This window comes from Aegilops tauschii, chromosome 6, assembly GCF_002575655.3.
Source record: "Aegilops tauschii subsp. strangulata cultivar AL8/78 chromosome 6, Aet v6.0, whole genome shotgun sequence".
NCBI classification, from domain to species: Eukaryota; Viridiplantae; Streptophyta; class Magnoliopsida; order Poales; family Poaceae; genus Aegilops; species Aegilops tauschii.
In genome coordinates this window covers 497,072,173-497,091,312 of record NC_053040.3, presented here as the reverse complement: position 1 = coordinate 497,091,312, position 19,140 = coordinate 497,072,173, and the positions used below count along the sequence as shown (strand labels likewise).

The 19,140-nt window shown below is 46.7% G+C and overlaps 1 pseudogene; it reads left to right on the top strand.

The window, feature by feature from the left end:
* Nucleotides 1-15,734: 15,734 nt before the first annotated feature.
* On the top strand, nucleotides 15,735-16,647 carry LOC109752695 (uncharacterized; annotated as a pseudogene).
* Nucleotides 16,648-19,140: the final 2,493 nt, after the last annotated feature.

Here is a 19,140-nt window from a genome sequence, read left to right as displayed (position 1 = left end):
ATGCTTCGAGTCGTGCATGCACTACGACCCAGGTGCTCTATGTCCCACATGTCGGCGAAAGGGAGCATGTGGAAATAGCCTAGGAGTACATATAGGAGGATAAATGCGTGAAAAAATATGTACGGTGAAGCGTAGCTGCGGTTCAAAAAGGAGACCTAAAGTGATGACGCACCCCAACTAGTGGTAGTACTAGACATACGACTGCTTTTTCCCTAAAAAAAAGAGGTACGAGTGCTCAGTACTCCTATTCTATCAACGCGAGTCCCATATGACAACGGCGTCTGTGCTACAGCTAGCTCTTCTCCCTCGTTTCTCTCTTCTAATAAACTCAGCCGACGCCCGGTGGGCAGGGTGGGGATTTGCCGATGGTCGGTTTGCTCAACTGCGGCCCCACCTCACAGTGAAAACGTTACTGCTGGAATAAAAATGCCATATACTCCCATACTAATAAAACATTAGTTTGTCTAATTCACATCTAGATGTTTTTTAAGGATGTCACATCTAAGCTCCCACAAATAACACAACAACAAAGGAAAACACTGGGACAAAAAATAGACCACAAACATAGTGGACACAAGGTTAGATGTGACAAATTATGTCACATCTAGATGTGTCCTAGACAGACCCATAAAACATTAAGGCCACGAGGTGATGCAGTGCTAGTTACAGGAGGCAAGAAGAAGAGATGCATCCATCGACGACGTCCACCTCCTCGGCTCACGGCGCCGGCCCACCGAATGGCGGCTAAGTAGCAGCGGCTTTCGTGGCTAGGTCGACGTGCTTCTGAACAATGGCGTCCAAAGATTCCAGCCACTCGAAGAAGGCCAATGTTTTTCTGTCCTCGCTGGCCTTGTAGTGGCCTATGTAGACGATTTCCTCATAGACGTGGATGTTGTTGGAAATATGCCCTAGAGGCAATAATCAAATGGTTATTATTGTTCAAGATAATTGTCTATTGTTCATGCTATAATTGTATTAACTGGAAACCGTAATACATGTGTGAATACATAGACCACAACATGTCCCTAGTAAGCCTCTAGTTGACTAGCTCGTTGATCAATAGATGGTTATGGTTTCCTGACCATGGACATTGGATGTCATTGATAACGGGATCACATCATTAGGAGAATGATGTGATGGACAAGAGCCAATCCTAAGCATAGCACAAGATTGTGTAGTTCATTTGTAAGAGCTTTTCTAATGTCAAGTATTAATTCCTTAGACCATGAGATTGTGCAACTCCCGGATACCGTAGGAATGCTTTGGGTGTATGAAACGTCACAACGTAACTGGGTGGCTATAAAGGTGCATTACAGGTATCTCCGAAAGTGTCTGTTGGGTTGGCTCGGATCAAGACTGGGATTTGTCACTCCGTATGACGGAGAGGTATCTCTGGGCCCACTCGGTAATGCATCATCATAATGAGCTCAATGTGACTAAGGAGTTAGTCACGGGATCATGCGTTACGGAACGAGTAAAGAGACTTGCCGGTAACGAGATTGAACAAGGTATTGGGATACCGACGATCGAATCTCGGGCAAGTAACATACCGATAGACAAAGGGAATTGTATACAGGATTGATTGAATCCTTGACATCGTGGTTCATCCGATGAGATCATTGAGGAGCATGTGGGAGCCAACATGGGTATCCAGACCCGCTGTTGGTTATTGACCGGAGAGTCGTCTCTGTCCTGTCTGCATGTCTCCCGAACCCCTAGGGTCTACACACTTAAGGTTCGGTGACGCTAGGGTTATAGAGATATTAGTATGCGGTAACCCGAAAGTTGTTCGGAGTCCCGGATGAGATCCCGGACGTCACGAGGAATTCCGTAATGGTCCGGAGGTAAAGATTTATATATGGGAAGTCTTATTTTGGTCGCCGGAAAAGTTTCGCGCATTATCGGTATTGTACCGGGAGTGCCGAAAGGGGTCCGGGGGTCCACCAAGGGGGTCCACCAGCCCCGGGGGGGCCACATGGGCTGTAGGGGTGTGCGCCTTGGCCTATATGGGCCAAGGGCACCAGCCCCAAGAGGCCCATGCGCCAAGAGATAAGGGAAAGGGAGAGTCCTAAAGGGGGAAGGCACCTCCGAGGTGCCTTGGGGAGGATGGACTCCTCCCTGGCCGCACCCTTCCTTGGAGGAAGGGCCAAGGCTGCACCCCCCTCTCCCTTGGCCCTATATATAGTGGGGGGGAGGGAGGGCAGCAATACCTAAGCCCTGGCGCCTCCCTCTCCCTCCCGTGACATCTCTTCCTCCCCGCTTGCGCTTGGCGAAGCCCTGCCGGGATCCCGCTACTTCCACCACCACGCCGTCGTGCTGCTGGATCTCCATCAACCTCTCCTTCCCCCTTGCTGGATCAAGAAGGAGGAGACGTCGCTGCTCCGTACGTGTGTTGAACGCGGAGGTGCCGTCCGTTCGGCGCTAGGATCATCGGTGATTTGGATCACGACGAGTACGACTCCATCAACCCCGTTCTCTTGAACGCTTCCGCTCGCGATCTACAAGGGTATGTAGATGCACTCCTCTCTCTCCTTGCTAGCATCTCCTAGATTGATCTTGGTGACACGTAGGAAAATTTTGAATTATTGCTACGTTCCCCAACAGTGGCATCATGAGCCAGGTCTATGCGTAGATTCTATGCACGAGTAGAACACAAAGTAGTTGTGGGCGATGATTTGTTCAATTTGCTTGCCGTTACTAGTCTTATCTTGATTCGGCGGCATTGTGGGATGAAGCGGCCCAGACCGACCTTACACGTAGTCTTACGTGAAACAGGTTCCACCGACTGACATGCACTTGATGCATAAGGTGGCTAGCGGGTGTCTGTCTCTCCCACTTTAGTCGGATTGGATTCGATGAAAAGGGTCCTTATGAAGGGTAAATAGCAATTGGCATATCACCGTTGTGGCTTTTGCGTAGGTAAGAAACGTTCTTGCTAGAAACCCATAGCAGCCACGTAAAACATGCAACAACAATTAGAGGACGTCTAACTTGTTTTTGAAGGGTATGCTATGTGATGTGATATGGCCAAAAGGATGTGATGAATGATATATGTGATGTATGAGATTGATCATGTTCTTGTAATAGGAATCACGACTTGCATGTCGATGAGTATGACAACCGGCAGGAACTATAGGAGTTGTCTTAATTTATTGTATGACCTGCGTGTCAATGAAAAACGCCATGTAATTACTTTACTTTATTGCTAACCGTTAGCCATAGTAGTAGAAGTAATAGTTGGCGAGACAACTTCATGAAGACACGATGATGGACATCATGATGATGGAGATCATGGTGTCATGCTGGTGACGAAGGTGATCATGCCGCGCCTCGAAGATGGAGATCAAAAGGCGCAAGATGATATTGGCCATATCATGTCACTATATGATTTGCATGTGATGTTTGTCATGTTTACATCTTATTTGCTTAGAACGACGGTAGCATAAATAAGATGATCCCTCACTAAAATTTCAAGAGATGTGTTCCCCCTAACTGTGCACCGTTGCGAAGGTTCGTTGTTTCGAAGCACCACATAATGATCGGGTGTGATAGATTCTAACGTTCGCATACAACGGGTGTTGACGAGCCTAGCATGTACAGACATGACCTCGGAACACAAGCAAAACACTTAGGTTGACTTGACGAGCCTAGCATTTACAGACATGGCCTCGGAACACAAGAGACCGAAAGGTCGAACATGAGTCATATAGTAGATACGATCAACATGGAGATGTTCACCGTTGATGACTAGTCCGTCTCACGTGATGAACGGACACGGTCTAGTCGATTCGGATCATGTATCACTTAGATGACTAGAGGGATGTCTATCTAAGTGGGAGTTCACAGATAATTTGATTAGATGAACTTAATTATCATGAACATAGTCAAAAGGTCTTTGCAAATTATGTCGTAGCTTACGCTCTAGTTCTACTAAGATATGTTCCTAGAGGAAATTTAGTTGAAAGTTGATAGTAGCAATTATGCGGACTGGGTCAGTAAACTGAGGATTTTCCTCATTGCTGCACAGAAGGCTTATGTCCTTAATGCACCGCTCGGTGTGCGGAACCTCGAGCCTCGTTTGTGGATGTTGTGAACATCTGACATACACGTTTTGATGACTACGTGATAGTTCAGTGCGTAATGTTAAAACGGTATAGAATTGAGGCACCGAAGACGTTTTTGAAACGTCGCAGAACATATGAGATGTTCCAAAGACTAAAATTGGGATTTCAGACTAGTGCCCATGTCAGGAGGTATGAGAGCTCTGACAAGTTTCTTAACCTGCAAACTAAGGGAGAAAAGCTCAATCGTTGAGCATGTGCTCAGATTGTCTGAGTACTACAATCGCTTGAATCGAGTGGGAGTTAATCTTCCAGATAAGATAGTGATGGTTCTCCATAGTCACTGCCACCAAGCTATTAGAGCTTCGTGATGAACTATAACATATCAGGGATAGACATGATGATCCTTGAGCAACTCGTGATGTTTGACACCGCGAAAGTAGAAATCAAGTAGGAGCATCAATTGTTGATGGTTAGTAAAACCACTAGTTTCAAGAAGGGCACGGGCAACAAGGGATACTTCATGAAACGGCAAATCAGTTGCAGCTCTAGTGAAGAAACCCAAGGTTGAACCCAAACCCGAGACTAAGTGCTTCTGTAATGAGGGGAACGGTCACTGAAGCAGAACTACCCTAGATACTTGCACTACTGGAATTTGCTTATTTGCCGTCTGCTGGCGGACGGCAAAGAAGCTCTTTGCCGTCAGCTTTCAAAAAACGGATGGCAAAGAACTGGCTGATGGCAAAGAATGTCTTTGCCATCAGCCAATTCTTTGCCGTCTGCTAGCGGACGGCAAAGAATCTTTGCCGTCGGCTGGCGGACGGCAAAGAGAGAGGTGGGCCCCACTAACGAGCTGTTTAGAAAAAAACCTAACGGCCCCCCTCTTTGCCGTCCGCTAGCAGACGGCAAAGAAAGTGGCCAAGCTAACGCCCGTTAGCTAGGATCTTTGCCGTCTGCTGGCGGACGGCAAAGAACCGTGCCCTAACTAAAATCCATATCGACGCCCGCCTGCGCCCCACATCTGTCCCTCTCTCTCTCCGCCCGCGCCCGAGCCGCCGCCGCCCCGCACCATCCCGCCCCCGTGCCGCCGCCGCCCCGCGCCACCCCCGTCGCCGCGCCGCCCCAGCAGCCCCGATGACCCCCTTCCCCGCCCCAGCAGCCCCGGTGACCCCCTTCCCCACCCCGCGCCATCCCCGTCGTCGGGCCACGCCGCCCGTGCCCGAGCCGCCGCCGCCCCATGCCACCCACGTCGCCGCAGCACACCCTCCTCCACCCCAGCGGCCCCGGCGCCCCTCTGCTCCACCACCGCAGCCGCTCCGGCGCTCCCTCCTCCACCCGGCGGCCCCGGCACCCCTCTGCTCCACCACCGTGGCCTCCCCGCCACTCCGGCGCCCCCTCCTCCACCCGGCGGCCCCGGCGCCCCTCTCCTCCACCACCGCGGCCGCCCCACCCCTCTGGTGCCCCCTCCTCCACCTGGTGAGACCTCTTGTTTTTTTTCTGTTTTTGTATATGTATTTTAAGTTTAGTTTAGGTTTATTTTAGGTTTGGTTTAGTTTAGGTTTACTTTAGTTTAGGTTTAGAGCATAGATAGCATCTTCTCTACTATAATTGTGTATAATCTCAATTCTCACTAGTAGTCTTATTAGTTAGTACATTATGCTTTTTATGTGTCATTTAAATAATGTAGTGCCAGATTTCTCAACTCATTGGCATATAATGAATTATTATTGTTATATTATTAATAGATGATGGAACAAAAACTATTTCCCTTCAAAGTGAAAAATCTTTCAGTGAAGTAAATATTAGTGCACGAGTTATTTTATATACAAGAAAAAAAATTGGCATGTCGTGGTAGAATTAGTATTTGTCATAAATGAATTCAAATGCATTCCCAATAGAAAATGTAATACACATATCTAGTGAACTATAAACGAAAGTTATCCACAGACTCCTTGAAGGGGTTGTATTATGAAACTAATAGTGAGAAGAGCAAAAGCTTTCCTCAAATTCCTTTGCATATATTCAAATTCATCAATCAGCAACACTCGAATTAGTTTAATTTGAGAAAACAACAAGGCATGCATATTGCTTATGGAATCTGTCGTAAGAGGCAAACTATACCCGTCTTTTCCTTTTCTTTTTTGCGGAAAGGCAAACTATACATTCTGATTTGCATACAAAGTAAATTGATTTTACGACACTACACCCTTAGTTTCCGATTTGAGGTTTGTTTGTTTGCTTGGTGTGTGGCACCTAGAGCCACCTAAAATATGGTGCAACTATGATTTGTTGCCACAAGTATTCCAATGTGATCACACCAGAAGGAACTTTAGGTTTAGTTTTGGTTAAGAAGAAAGATGAAAAAAAGAAGAAGATAAAGAGGAGAAAGAAGAAGTGTATTTTCCCCCTATTTTTGATTACTATGCTCTTTTTTCAACATTTTCAGTTTTCTTTCATGTCTAAAGAAATCCCTAGTTTTGAAGGGTGCCAATTGCCATTGCCAACTAACCTACCAAATTAACTAAGTGTTGTTTATGTTGTTGAGCACAAGTGCATTGCTTTTTTTTCTCAGTTTTCTTTCATACCTAGAAACTTGGCTCTATGTTTATAGATATGCTTCTAGCTAGATACTAATTGGTCTCTTCTGCTGCTTATTAGAGATGGGGGGAGGCCGTCACCGCTGTCTCCGCTCTGCCACACCGAAGTACGAGTTGGATGCTTTCGAGTTCTTCAGTATCATACTTGGGACTTCCTCCAAGAGGCAGGTATATAGAAGGAGAGATCTCCCCTTCACCCATCTCATTATGATAACTCTGTTGTTTGCTACATCACTCCTTGTCCCAAACTGCAGAGGCTGCCTGACACTTATATGAACATGCTGGGTGAAGATCCGCCAAATAATGTGAAGCTGCGACAGGCCGGCAGCGGGTTTTGCAGGCTGTGGGACGTGGAGTTGGTGATCAAGGAGGGCCACATGTACCTGTGTCATGGCTGGGAGAAGTTCTACCGTGCCTACGACCTGCGGCTGGGGTACTTCCTTCTCTTCAGGCACGACGACGACGCCAACATGCTCATCGTGAAGGTGTTCAACGCGACTATGTGTCGCATGCGCTACGCTGACGACGATGATGCCGGTACGTTCTGCCTCTTCTTATTCCTCTACATTTGGCTTTGTCTTGCATCGATTGTTAACGGTCATTAATTGCTGCATTTGGACAGGTAATGGGAGCAGCAGCAGCGACACTGGCTACAGCCAAAGCAGCAGCGATTCTGGCTGTAGCAAAAGCAACATCGATTCTGGCTGTAGCAAAAGCAGTAGCGATTCGGGCTGCAGCAAAGACAGCAAGGAGGATGATCCGGACTGGAGTGGGGAAGAAGAGGAGCAGAGTGGGCATCAGGCTGAGGATGACCTAGCGATGGTGGTGGCCGACCAAGGGCAGGAGATGGTGGTGGCGCACCATGGGCAAGAGATGGTGGTGGCTGAGGATGACCTAGCGATGGTCATGCCTGTCCTGCCTGAAGATGGCCTCGTGATGGTGGTGGTGCCGGCGATCCCACAGCTGGGCGACATGACCACGCCAATTGTGGTAGAAGACTACATCCCACTGCCTCCACCGCCTCGCCGCTCTTGGCGCATCAGGTTGAGGAAGGAGAAGGAGAAGAACAATGAGAACTGAACTATGTCAGGTATGTCAGATCTCCAAAATGATCTATATATAGTTAGCCCTAATATGCTTAGTTACCTATGTTAGCTCTAATATGCTTAGTTACATATGTTAGCTCTAATATGCTAAGTTATCTCTACTATGCTTAGTTTCCTATAGGTTAGGTCCAAAATTACTTATGTTAGCACAAAATGACCAAGTTTACATAATAAGCTTATAGTCTTCTTCTTCTTCTTCTTCTTCTTCTTCTTCTTCTTCTTCTTCCAAAATGACATAAGTTAGCTATAAGTTAGCTCTAATATGCTTAGTTCACTCAAAGATGGCATAATTAGCTAGGTTGGCTCCATTTTACCTAAGTTGGCTCTAATATGCTAAGTTATCTCTAATATGCTTAGTTTCCTATAGGTTAACTCCAAAATTACTTATGTTAGCACAGAATGACCAAGTTTACATGATAAGCTTAATTATAGTCTTCTTCTTCTTATTATTATTATTATTATTATTATTCTAGTCTTCTTCTACTCTTCTTCTAGTATTCTTCTAGTCTTCTTCTTCTTCTTCTTCTTCATTTTCTTCTAGGTTAGCTCCATTTTACTTAAGTATGCTTATTTCTTATAGTCTTCTTCTTCTTCTTCATTTTCTTCTTCTTTTTCTAACATCTTGTTTATCATTTTGCAGATTTGATTTAATTCACAGAAGCTTGCATGGATGGAGTGCTTCTTTTCCATTTGTGCTTTTATAGATGGAGTGCTTGTTTGGATGAACTATGTTTCTTTTCTATCGATGAACTATGCATGTATGGTAGGATGACACTATCGTAATATGTATGGTTGGATGCATGTATGTGGAACTTGCTATGTATGGTTGATGGAACTATGCATGTATGATGAAATTACATGTGTTGGACATCTCATATGTTTGCTGTGAACTTGCCATGTGAAAAATATATATGTATCATCTATTTGCTGTGAAAATGGTTGGGTATAAGAAAGAACAGAAAAAGAGGCAATGCAGGCTCTTTGCCGTCTGCCACCGACGGCAACGGGCTCTTTGCCGTCCGCCGGGACGGCAAAGAAGCCACGTGGCAACCACCTGTGCTTCCTGGCAGCTGACCCATTTGGTCAGTTTGCCTACAGTGGCAGACGGCAAAGGCTTGATGCTCTTTGCCGTCAGCGGCGGACGGCAAAGGCTGCCGTTAGACGCCTAACGGACTAACAGCGAATTTATTGCCGTCGGCTTTCTTTGCCGTCCGCCGCTGATGGCAAAGGCCCCTTTGCCGTCCGCTTCAGAAAGCAGACGACAAAGAAGCTCTTTACCGTAGCCTACTTTGCCGGAGCCTTTTGCCGTCCGCGGCCGATGGCAAAGCTCTTTGCCGTCCGCCATCCTTGCCTTTGCCGTCTGCTGTGGCAGACGGCAAAGTAGCAGATTCCTGTAGTGTTGGTAGATGAGAAGGCAAGCAAGGTCGACAGAAGTATATTGGATATACATTATATTAATGTGTACTTTACTAGTACTCCTAGTAGCACCAGGGTATTAGATACCGGTTCGGTTGCTAAGTGTTGGTAACTCGAAATAAAAGGCTACGTAGACTAGCTAAAGGTGAGATGACGATATATGTTGGAAGTGTTTCCAAGGTTGATGTGATCAAACATCGCACGCTCCCTCTACCATCGAGATTGGTGTTAAACCTAAATAATAATTATTTGGTGTTTGCGTTGAGCATAGACATGATTGGATTATGTTTATCGCAATACGATAATTCATTTAAGGAGAATAATGGTTACTCTGTTTGAGTAATACCTTCAATGGTCTTGCACCTAAAATGAATGGTTCATTGAATCTCGATCGTAGTGATACACATGTTCATGCCAAAAGATATAAAATAGTAATGATAGTACCACATACTTGTGGCACTGCTATTTGAGTCATATTGGTATAAAACGCATGAAGAAGCTCCATGTTGATGGATCTTTGGACTCACTCATTTTTGAAAAGATTGAGACATGCGAACCATGTCTATTGGTAGATATGCATGAAGAAACTCCATACAGATGGATCATTTGGACTCACTTGATTTTGAATCACTTGAGACATGCAAATCATACCACATGGGCAAGATGACTGAAAGGCCTCGTAGAGAGCGACTTGTTGGAAGTAATACATTTGATGTGTGCAGTCCAATGAGTGCTGAGGCACGCTGTGGATATCGTTATGTTCTTACTTCACAGATGATTTGAGTAGATGCTGAGTGTATTTACTTGATGAAACACAAGTCTGAATTATTGAAAGGTTCAAGTAATTTCAGAGTGAAGTTTAAGCTCGTCGTGACAAGAGGATAAAATGTCTATGATGTGATCATAGAAATGAATATGTGAGTTACGAGTTTGGCACACAATTAAGACATTGTGGAAATTGTTTCACAACTAATACCGCCTGAAACACCATAGTGTGATGGTGTGTCCGAACATCATAACTGCACCCTATTGGATATGGTGCATACCATGATGTCTCTTTTCGAATTAGACTATCGTTCATGGGTTAGGCATTAGAGACAACCGCATTCACTTTAATAGGGCACCACGCAATTCCGTTGAGACGACACCATATGAACTATGGTTTAGAGAAACCTAAGCTATCGTTTCTTAAAAGTTTGGGGCTGCGACGCTTATGTGAAAAAGTTTCAGGCTGATAAGCTCGAACCCAAAGCGGATAAATGCATCTTCATAGAATACCCAAAACAGTTGGGTATACCTCCTATTTCAGATCTGGAAGCAAAAGTGATTGTTTCTAGAAACGGGTCCCTTCTCGAGGAAAAGTTTCTCTCGAAAGAATTGAGTGGGAGGATGGTGGAGACTTGATGAGGTTATTGAACCGTCACTTCAACTAGTGTGTAGCAGGGCACAAGAAGTTGTTCCTGTGGCACCTACACCAATTGAAGTGGAAGCTTATGATAGTGATCATGAAACTTCGGATCAAGTCACAACCAAACCTCGTGGGTCGACAAGGATGCATACTACTTCAGAGTGGTACGTAATCCTGTCTTGGAAGTCATGTTGCTAGACAACAATGAACCTATGAGCTATGGAGAAGAGATGGTGGGCCCGGATTCCGACGAATGGCTTGAGGCCATAAAACCGAGAGGATCCATGTATGAAAACAAAGTATAGACTTTGAAAGAACTACTTGATGGTCGTAAGGCTGTTGGGTGCACATGGATTTTAAAAGGGAAGACAGACAATGATGGTAAGTGTCACCATTAAGAAAGCTCGACTTGTCGTTAAGATGTTTTCCGGCAAGTTCAAGGAGTTGACTGCGATGAGAGTTTCTCACTCGTAGCGATGCTAAGAGTCTGTTAGAATTATATTAGCAGTTATTGCATTATTCATGAAATCTTGCAGATAGGATGTCAAAACATTGTTTCCTCGACGATTTTCTTGAGGAAAGGTTGTATGTGATACAACCAGAAGGTTTTGTCAATCCTGAAAGATGCTAACAAGTATGCAAAGCTCCAGCAATCCTTCTAAGGATTGGAGTAAGCATCTCGGAGTTGGAATGAATGCTTTGATGAGATGATCAAAGATTTTGGGTTTATACAAGGTTCATGAGAAACTTGTATTTCCAAAGAAGTGAGTGGGAGCACTATAGAATTTTTGATGAGTATATGTTGTTAACATATTGTTGATCAGAAATGATGTAGAATTTCTGGAAAGCATCCAGGGTTATTTGAAAAGTGTTTTTTAATGGAAAACCTGGATTAAGCTACTTGAACATTGAGCATCAAGATCTATAAGGATAGATCAAAAATGCTTAATAGTACTTTCAAATGAATGCATACCGTGACAGGATTTTGAAGGAGTTCAAAATAGATCAGCAAAGAAGGAGTTCTTGGCTGTGTTACAAGGTGTGAGTATTGAGTAAGACTCAAGACCTGACCACGGCAGAAGAGAGAGAAAGGACGAAGGTCGTCCCCTATGCTTTAGACGTAGGCTCTACAATATGCTATGCTGTGTAGCGCACCTGAAGTGTGCCTTGCCATGAGTTAGTCAAGGGGTACAATGGTGATCCAGGAATGGATCACATGACAGCGGTCGAACTTATCCTTAGTAACTAGTGGACTAAGGAATTTTCTCGATTATGGAGGTGGTAAAAGAGTTCGTCGTAAAGGGTTACGACGATGCAAACTTTGACACTAATCCGGATCACTCTGAGTAGTAAACCGGATTTGTATAGTAGAGTAGTTATTTGGAATAGCTCCAAGTAGCACGTGGTAGCAGCATCTACAAGATGACATAGAGATTTGTAAAGCACACACGGATCTGAATGTTGCAGACCCGTTGACTAAAACCTCTCTCACAAGCAGAACATGATCAAACCCTAGTAAACTCTTTGGGTGTAGTCACATGGCGATGTGGACTATGAGTGTTAATCACATGGAGATGTGAACTAGATTATTGACTCTAGTGCAAGTGGGAGACTGTTGGAAATATGCCCTAGAGGCAATAATCAAATGGTTATTATTGTTCAAGATAATTGTCTATTGTTCATGCTATAATTGTATTAACTGGAAACCGTAATACATGTGTGAATACATAGACCACAACATGTCCCTAGTAAGCCTCTAGTTGACTATCTCGTTGATCAATAGATGGTTATGGTTTCCTGACCATGGACATTGGATGTCATTGATAACGGGATCACATCATTAGGAGAATGATGTGATGGACAAGACCCAATCCTAAGCATAGCACAAGATTGTGTAGTTCGTTTGTAAGAGCTTTTCTAATGTCAAGTATCATTTCCTTAGACCATGAGATTGTGCAACTCCCGGATACCGTAGGAATGCTTTGGGTGTATGAAACGTCACAACGTAACTGGGTGGCTATAAAGGTGCATTACAGGTATCTCCGAAAGTGTCTGTTGGGTTGGCTCGGATCAAGACTGGGATTTGTCACTCCGTATGACGGAGAGGTATCTCTGGGCCCACTCGGTAATGCATCATCATAATGAGCTCAATGTGACTAAGGAGTTAGTCACGGGATCATGCGTTACGGAACGAGTAAAGAGACTTGCCGGTAACGAGATTGAACAAGGTATTGGGATACCGACAATCGAATCTCGGGCAAGTAACATACCGATAGACAAAGGGAATTGTATACAGGATTGATTGAATCCTTGACATTGTGGTTCATCCGATGAGATCATTGAGGAGCATGTGGGAGCCAACATGGGTATCCAGACCCGCTGTTGGTTATTGACCGGAGAGTCGTCTCTGTCCTGTCTGCATGTCTCCCGAACCCGTAGGGTCTACACACTTAAGGTTCGGTGACGCTAGGGTTATAGAGATATTAGTATGCGGTAACCCGAAAGTTGTTCGGAGTCCCGGATGAGATCCCGGACGTCACGAGGAATTCCGTAATGGTCCGGAGGTAAAGATTTATATATGGGAAGTCTTATTTTGGTCGCCGGAAAAGTTTCGCGCATTATCGGTATTGTACCGGGAGTGCCGAAAGGGGTCCGAGGGTCCACCAAGGGGGTCCACCAGCCCCGGGGGGCCACATGGGCTGTAGGGGTGTGCGCCTTGGCCTATATGGGCCAAGGGCACCAGCCCCAAGAGGCCCATGCGCCAAGAGATAAGGGAAAGGGAGAGTCCTAAAGGGGGAAGGCACCTCCGAGGTGCCTTGGGGAGGATGGACTCCTCCCTGGCCGCACCCTTCCTTGGAGGAAGGGCCAAGGCTGCACCCCCCCTCTCCCTTGGCCCTATATATAGTGGGGGGAGGGAGGGCAGCAATACCTAAGCCCTGGCGCCTCCCTCTCCCTCCCGTGACATCTCTTCCTCCCCGCTTGCGCTTGGCGAAGCCCTGCCGGGATCCCGCTACTTCCACCACCACGCTGTCGTGCTGCTGGATCTCCATCAACCTCTCCTTCCCCCTTGCTGGATCAAGAAGGAGGAGACGTCGCTGCTCCGTACGTGTGTTGAACGCGGAGGTGCCGTCCGTCACCATGGAGGCCGATGAGGGTGGCAGGCAATGAGGAGCCTGGGCGCGCGGGCTGGAGCAGTACGGCAAGGTCATCCGTGCGCTTCTTGACAGCGGCGAACTTGCAGATGGAGTTGACCATCATGTTGTCCATGCGAGAGGCGAAGCCGGCGTCGGCGAGGGCTATGACGGCGGCGGTCGCCAGCACCATCTGGAAATGCTGTGCGGTGCGGGGCAGCAGGCCGGCGCCTTGGATGATTTGGCACAGCTGACTGCCGCTCGCGTCCGTCGCCTCCATAGGTGCTTCTGGCTTCTGGTCACTTGGTCTTGGATTGGAGTGAGCAGTGTTGCGCAGAGACTAAGGAGTAGATGGATTGGAGTGGTGGGGCGCCTTTATATGAGAATCCAAACTCTGTTGCATTCACATCATGCTGGCTCTATTATGCTTCTCCAATTAATTCCCTCTACATGTAATTTGAGGATGCATCATTGACCGTTCAACGTCTCGGGAACCGCTACCCTCTCCCTCTTTGGCATTCAAGCACCTATGGAGGCGACTGCCGCTCGCGTCTATCGCGTGTCAGGAGACGTTCCTCTCGACGACGAGGTGCCTATGATGACTTCGTAAATTTCAAGATGATAGTACTCCGCGACCAAGGCCGAGAGTAAAACGAGAGAACTACGTACTCCTATATGTACTCCGTAAACGAGGAGGCACTCATTTTGCGTTGTACTCAGTATTTATTTATGGTGTAGATTCACTCATTTTGCTCCATATGTACTCCGTCTCGGTGTAGTCTAGTCACTTGTTGAAATCTCTAGAAAGGCAAATACTCCTTTCTGGTTTACATGGCTATACTAGCAACTACTATAATAGCGGGCTCACATAGCAATTTTGTCTCATGCAAGAGCCTGGCTATATGCGTGCTCCAAGGTTCGCAACTGCCACATTCGGGTTGCACTTGGCTCTTCACCTCTTCGAGAAGACGAACAATGATGTTACTACTACTACTGCTTCTACAGTATCAAATCCACTGTTGCATGTCCGTCCACCACGAGCGCCAGGGATAGCTTGTTGTAGTACTATAAGCAAAAGCCTCTCCTTGTCTGCGAGCCACCGCGCGCATGGGCGCGCGAGGGAGAAGGCGTGTAGTAGTAAAATCAAGGTTCTCCTCGTTGTACGAGTTAACGCGACACATCATAGCACTGGCCCCACATGGTTGCCTCTAAACTTGGCTGAAAGACCCGCAGTGTACAATACTCCATTTGCTGCAACCTCTAACATTTACCCCACCACAAATTAAAATATATATTCCTGTCTTTGACCAGATGAGCGTGCAAACTAGAATCACCAGGAAGACAGGTAGGGCTAGAAGATTATTTTAATTAAAAAATAAAGCATGGAGCCGACCCCAACAATTTTAAACTTACAGGCACGGTACACGCTATCCTAGACTACTCTACACATGAAACTGCCACACGAGCGCCCCGGCTGCGCTTGGCTCTTCGCCTCTTTCGGAAGTCGAACAATGATGGAGTACTACTGCAGTGGAGGAGTACTACAGTATGCTTCTGGCCATCTAACACCGATTGAACTACTGCATGTCCACCACGTGTGGGAGGGAGAGCGTGTAGCGAACGAAAGCTTCTCCTAGTCCTGCCAGCCACCACGCTCATGGGCGAGGGAGGGATGCAGCTTCATTGACTTACTGCTCCTGCCTTTGCGTCCATGACAGGTGGGCCCAATAGGTCGGTGGCCCACCTTTCATGCAGCCAAAGGTAGGTGCAGTTAAGGTGAGAGGGCGTTGTAGTAATCAAACTTCTCGGTCTTGTATGAGTTGACGCGACACATCAAAGCACTGCACTCGATATAATTTCAATAATTTGCGTTTACCGATGCATTAATTACAACGCATGCATGCATGCCGTGACTCTCCTTTTGATACATGCATGTGTTGATTTAATGCACCATGAAGTAGTATGAATATGTGACGGTAAAGCTTTGTAAGGCCCCTGCCCTAATAAAGCGAGAGATGGTTGTGCATGAGGAGGGCGAGATCATGCAGACGGAACAGGACCCGATGATGGAGCTCTCTATGGTCTCGATGGACCTCACCTTGCTCCACTGCCCCTTGTACCTCCGCCCCTTGAAGCCTCCAGTGTATGAGGTTCGAATACACCTCGTCCGTTCGGCTGATCGAGCAAGGTCCAGGTTTCTTGATTGATGTGTTGTTCGATTGATTTGTGCAGTGCAAGGGAGGGCACCTGGCTTGCATGGACTGCCGCGTCGAGCGCCTAGGGAACCAGCGGCAGTGCCAGAAGTGTGAGCGCGGCGGTGGCTTCGACGTGCGGAACACGGCGGTGGACGCTGTCCTCTCCTCGGTGAGGGTGGAGTGCCCGCACGAAGGCTGTGGGCTCTACGTCACTTACCACAAGCTCGCCGATCACTAGAGCGTGTGTCCGCTCGCGCCCTGCAAATGTCCCATGCCCGTCTGTTGCTACGAAGGCCCACCGCCGGTGCTCTCCCACGACATCGGCACCGTGCATCCCATGCCCGTACATAGGATCCAGTACGGCAAGGTGCTCCAGCTGCAAGTGCCACTGTCGGAGCCATGGCTCTTGCTGTTCGCGGAGGAGGACGGCCGCGCATTTCTCTTGGTCGGCGGCGTGCTCGACATCGGCGCGCCTATCGCCGTGTCGGTCGTCTGCATCAGAGCAGGGGCGTCCCCACTGCCGCACTACGTGGCCAAGCTGTGGGCGAACGGCCCACCTGGGGAGCCCAAAGGCAGGACCGACGCCGTCAAGGTGGAAATGGAGGTGACAAGCAGCAGGGATCCCAACGACGTCGCCGTGCAGGAGCTGACCTTCTTCACAGTTCCGCCCAAGCTGCTGGCCGGGGCTAAGCTGGTGTCCCTCCACATTCAGATTGACAAGCTCACATCCTAAATGATTCTACAGTGCCTTCTGTTTATCTTAGTAATATGCTAATATAGGGGTTAGCTCAGTCTACTTTAGCTTAAGAGATGGTGGGTTTTGGTGGCGATGCAGCAATTACCTCGACATCAGATCAGCAGTGAAAGTAATTTCGAACAGTCGTATGGATATTCAGTGTCTGTTGGATATAAAGATCCTTTGGGTAAGAAGTAACAGCTTATATGCTTTTTTCGAAACGGAACAGCGATAGTATAATTTTTGTTGACATGCACTAACATTTTTAAGTTAAATATGTAGTCAAAATTTGGCACAAATTACAAAGGGGACTAATAAACTAGGACAGAGGTAGTACCACACTATATTTAATTGCAAACCTGTTCACACCGATCACAACCTAAATGGTTTCTCACTTAGGAGCGTATTAGTAGTACTCGGTTAGAAATACTACTATGCCAAGACTGCACATTCCTAATATGTGCCTCCAATTAATATACTACTAGTAGTAGAGTACTTAGTCACGTACTCCATAACATCACCGGGCATTGCATGTACAACATTTAGTGGTAGTAAGAGACAAATGCCTATTGCCACGCATGTTCATACTATTTGTGCCTTTATACTTCACTTACTGCGCTACATTACATAGCTAGGTTCGCACGTCCACTAGTGGGTACATGTCTGTCTCGTAGTTCCAGTCCGACGTGTTCTTCATATAGATGGAACGATCCTTGCATGACATGTGCACCTTGATGTTAGATGTCTCGCGTGTTGGCAAAAGGATGAACAAAGCTCACGTAAAAGAAAATAGAGTGGAAGAACATAGATTCCCGACGACCGAGAAGGAACAAGGAACCTCGTGGTGGAGCATCTGCACTCATAATATTTTATATTATTCAGCGATATAAAATCAACCAATCATCTCCACAGTGGACTGGAAGAGTACGAAACACGGCAGCCCAGTGTAGTTACATCTCATACTAGTACATGGCTAACCCACGCTATCACCATATTTCTTGGCTTCCGTGCGACACCTATCTCTAGTAATCCAGCAACCCGTATCGCTTCTCCCTCCTCGTCTCTCTCAAAGTGCGGCGGGCTGGCATTTTTCCCGTCTATTGAGGTCGGTTAACTCATCACATGTTAGCGACATGCCAAGAGCATTCTAAAAAAAATCCTTTCACATTCCGTTTTCAAAAAGAAAAAATCCTTTCACGTACGATTTTGACTGTATGCTTTGAGCAACTTGCATGTCCTATACTGCTCCTGTTTGGATAATCTAACTTAGCTAGAGGTTAGACTAACTCATGACTAACCCTGAACTAACTGTAGCCAAAGAGGTGTTTGGGTGACAGGGTTAGATTGACAATAAATGCACTTGATGGAGAGAGAAAAGTGATTTTTTAGTGGTCCCAATGAGAACTATCTCTAGTTAGCACCTTTTAGTGGTCCCGATGACAGGGTTAGATTGACAATAAATGCACTTGATGGATAGTTTTTTTTGGTGGGTTCGGTGCAGCTTGCTCCAATTTAAACCCTCATGCTTGGATACCTTAGGGCTATTTGAGCCCCAACTAGCTCAAACTAACTCTAAACCATGGATCCAAACAGGGCCTATGGCTAGCCTCGACGCGGAGCAGTCGCGTGCACCGGGAATCGGCGCTCTCTCGGCCGTCGCGCCGCTTCAAAGCCGGCGCCAGTGAGAGGTCGCCTCCTCTCTAGCCGGGCATTAATGCGGCACTGACGCTCCAGGGCGACGCTGACCGTTTCAGGTGTAGTACTGGTAGTTTGCAAAACTACTCAATTATTGCACTCAGTTTCCTAAGAAATTGTGGTAAAAAAGTTACTCCACAGCCTGCTTCCCTTCTCCTTCCTCTTCCACCGCCCGCGCACGTCCGCGGGAAGCGACCGGTCAACCCTTATATAGGAGTGCTAGCACAAAAAGATGCATACATGACCACTAAAATTTCCAGATTAAAGCGCCGCTCCGGCGGGAGTATGGCGTATGTTGTTACCTTCGGACGGGCCATGGCTACCGGGCGATGGCGACCAGAGAAGAGGCGACGGGAGGGGAATGAATGCAGCTACTGTTTGGGTTCGCCGTCCGGCTTAAATAAATGCGCAGCATCACGTGTACCCGCGGGTGCACAAATTGTAACATACGTGTTTGCTTAAGTGGGCGTCACGTAACTGGTGTGTGTGTGTGTGCGACTCTACTCTTCGGACATGTACTCAACCTTTTGCATCGGGATATAAGTATAATGGTATTTACTTTAGCTAGTGATTTACGTGGCCATGTTAACGTGGTTGTGTAAAAAATGTCACTTCCTGCTCGTGATTTGCGTTACATAATTACAAGCAAGATGCTCGTGCATTGCACGGAACATCAATATGCATTTTTTTTACAAAACACCTGTTGTGATTTACCCATGCAGGAGTTCCCATGTGTAAAAACTAATGATATTTCGAGAATTTTATCGGAAAACTGGTACCTTGAGAATGTCATCG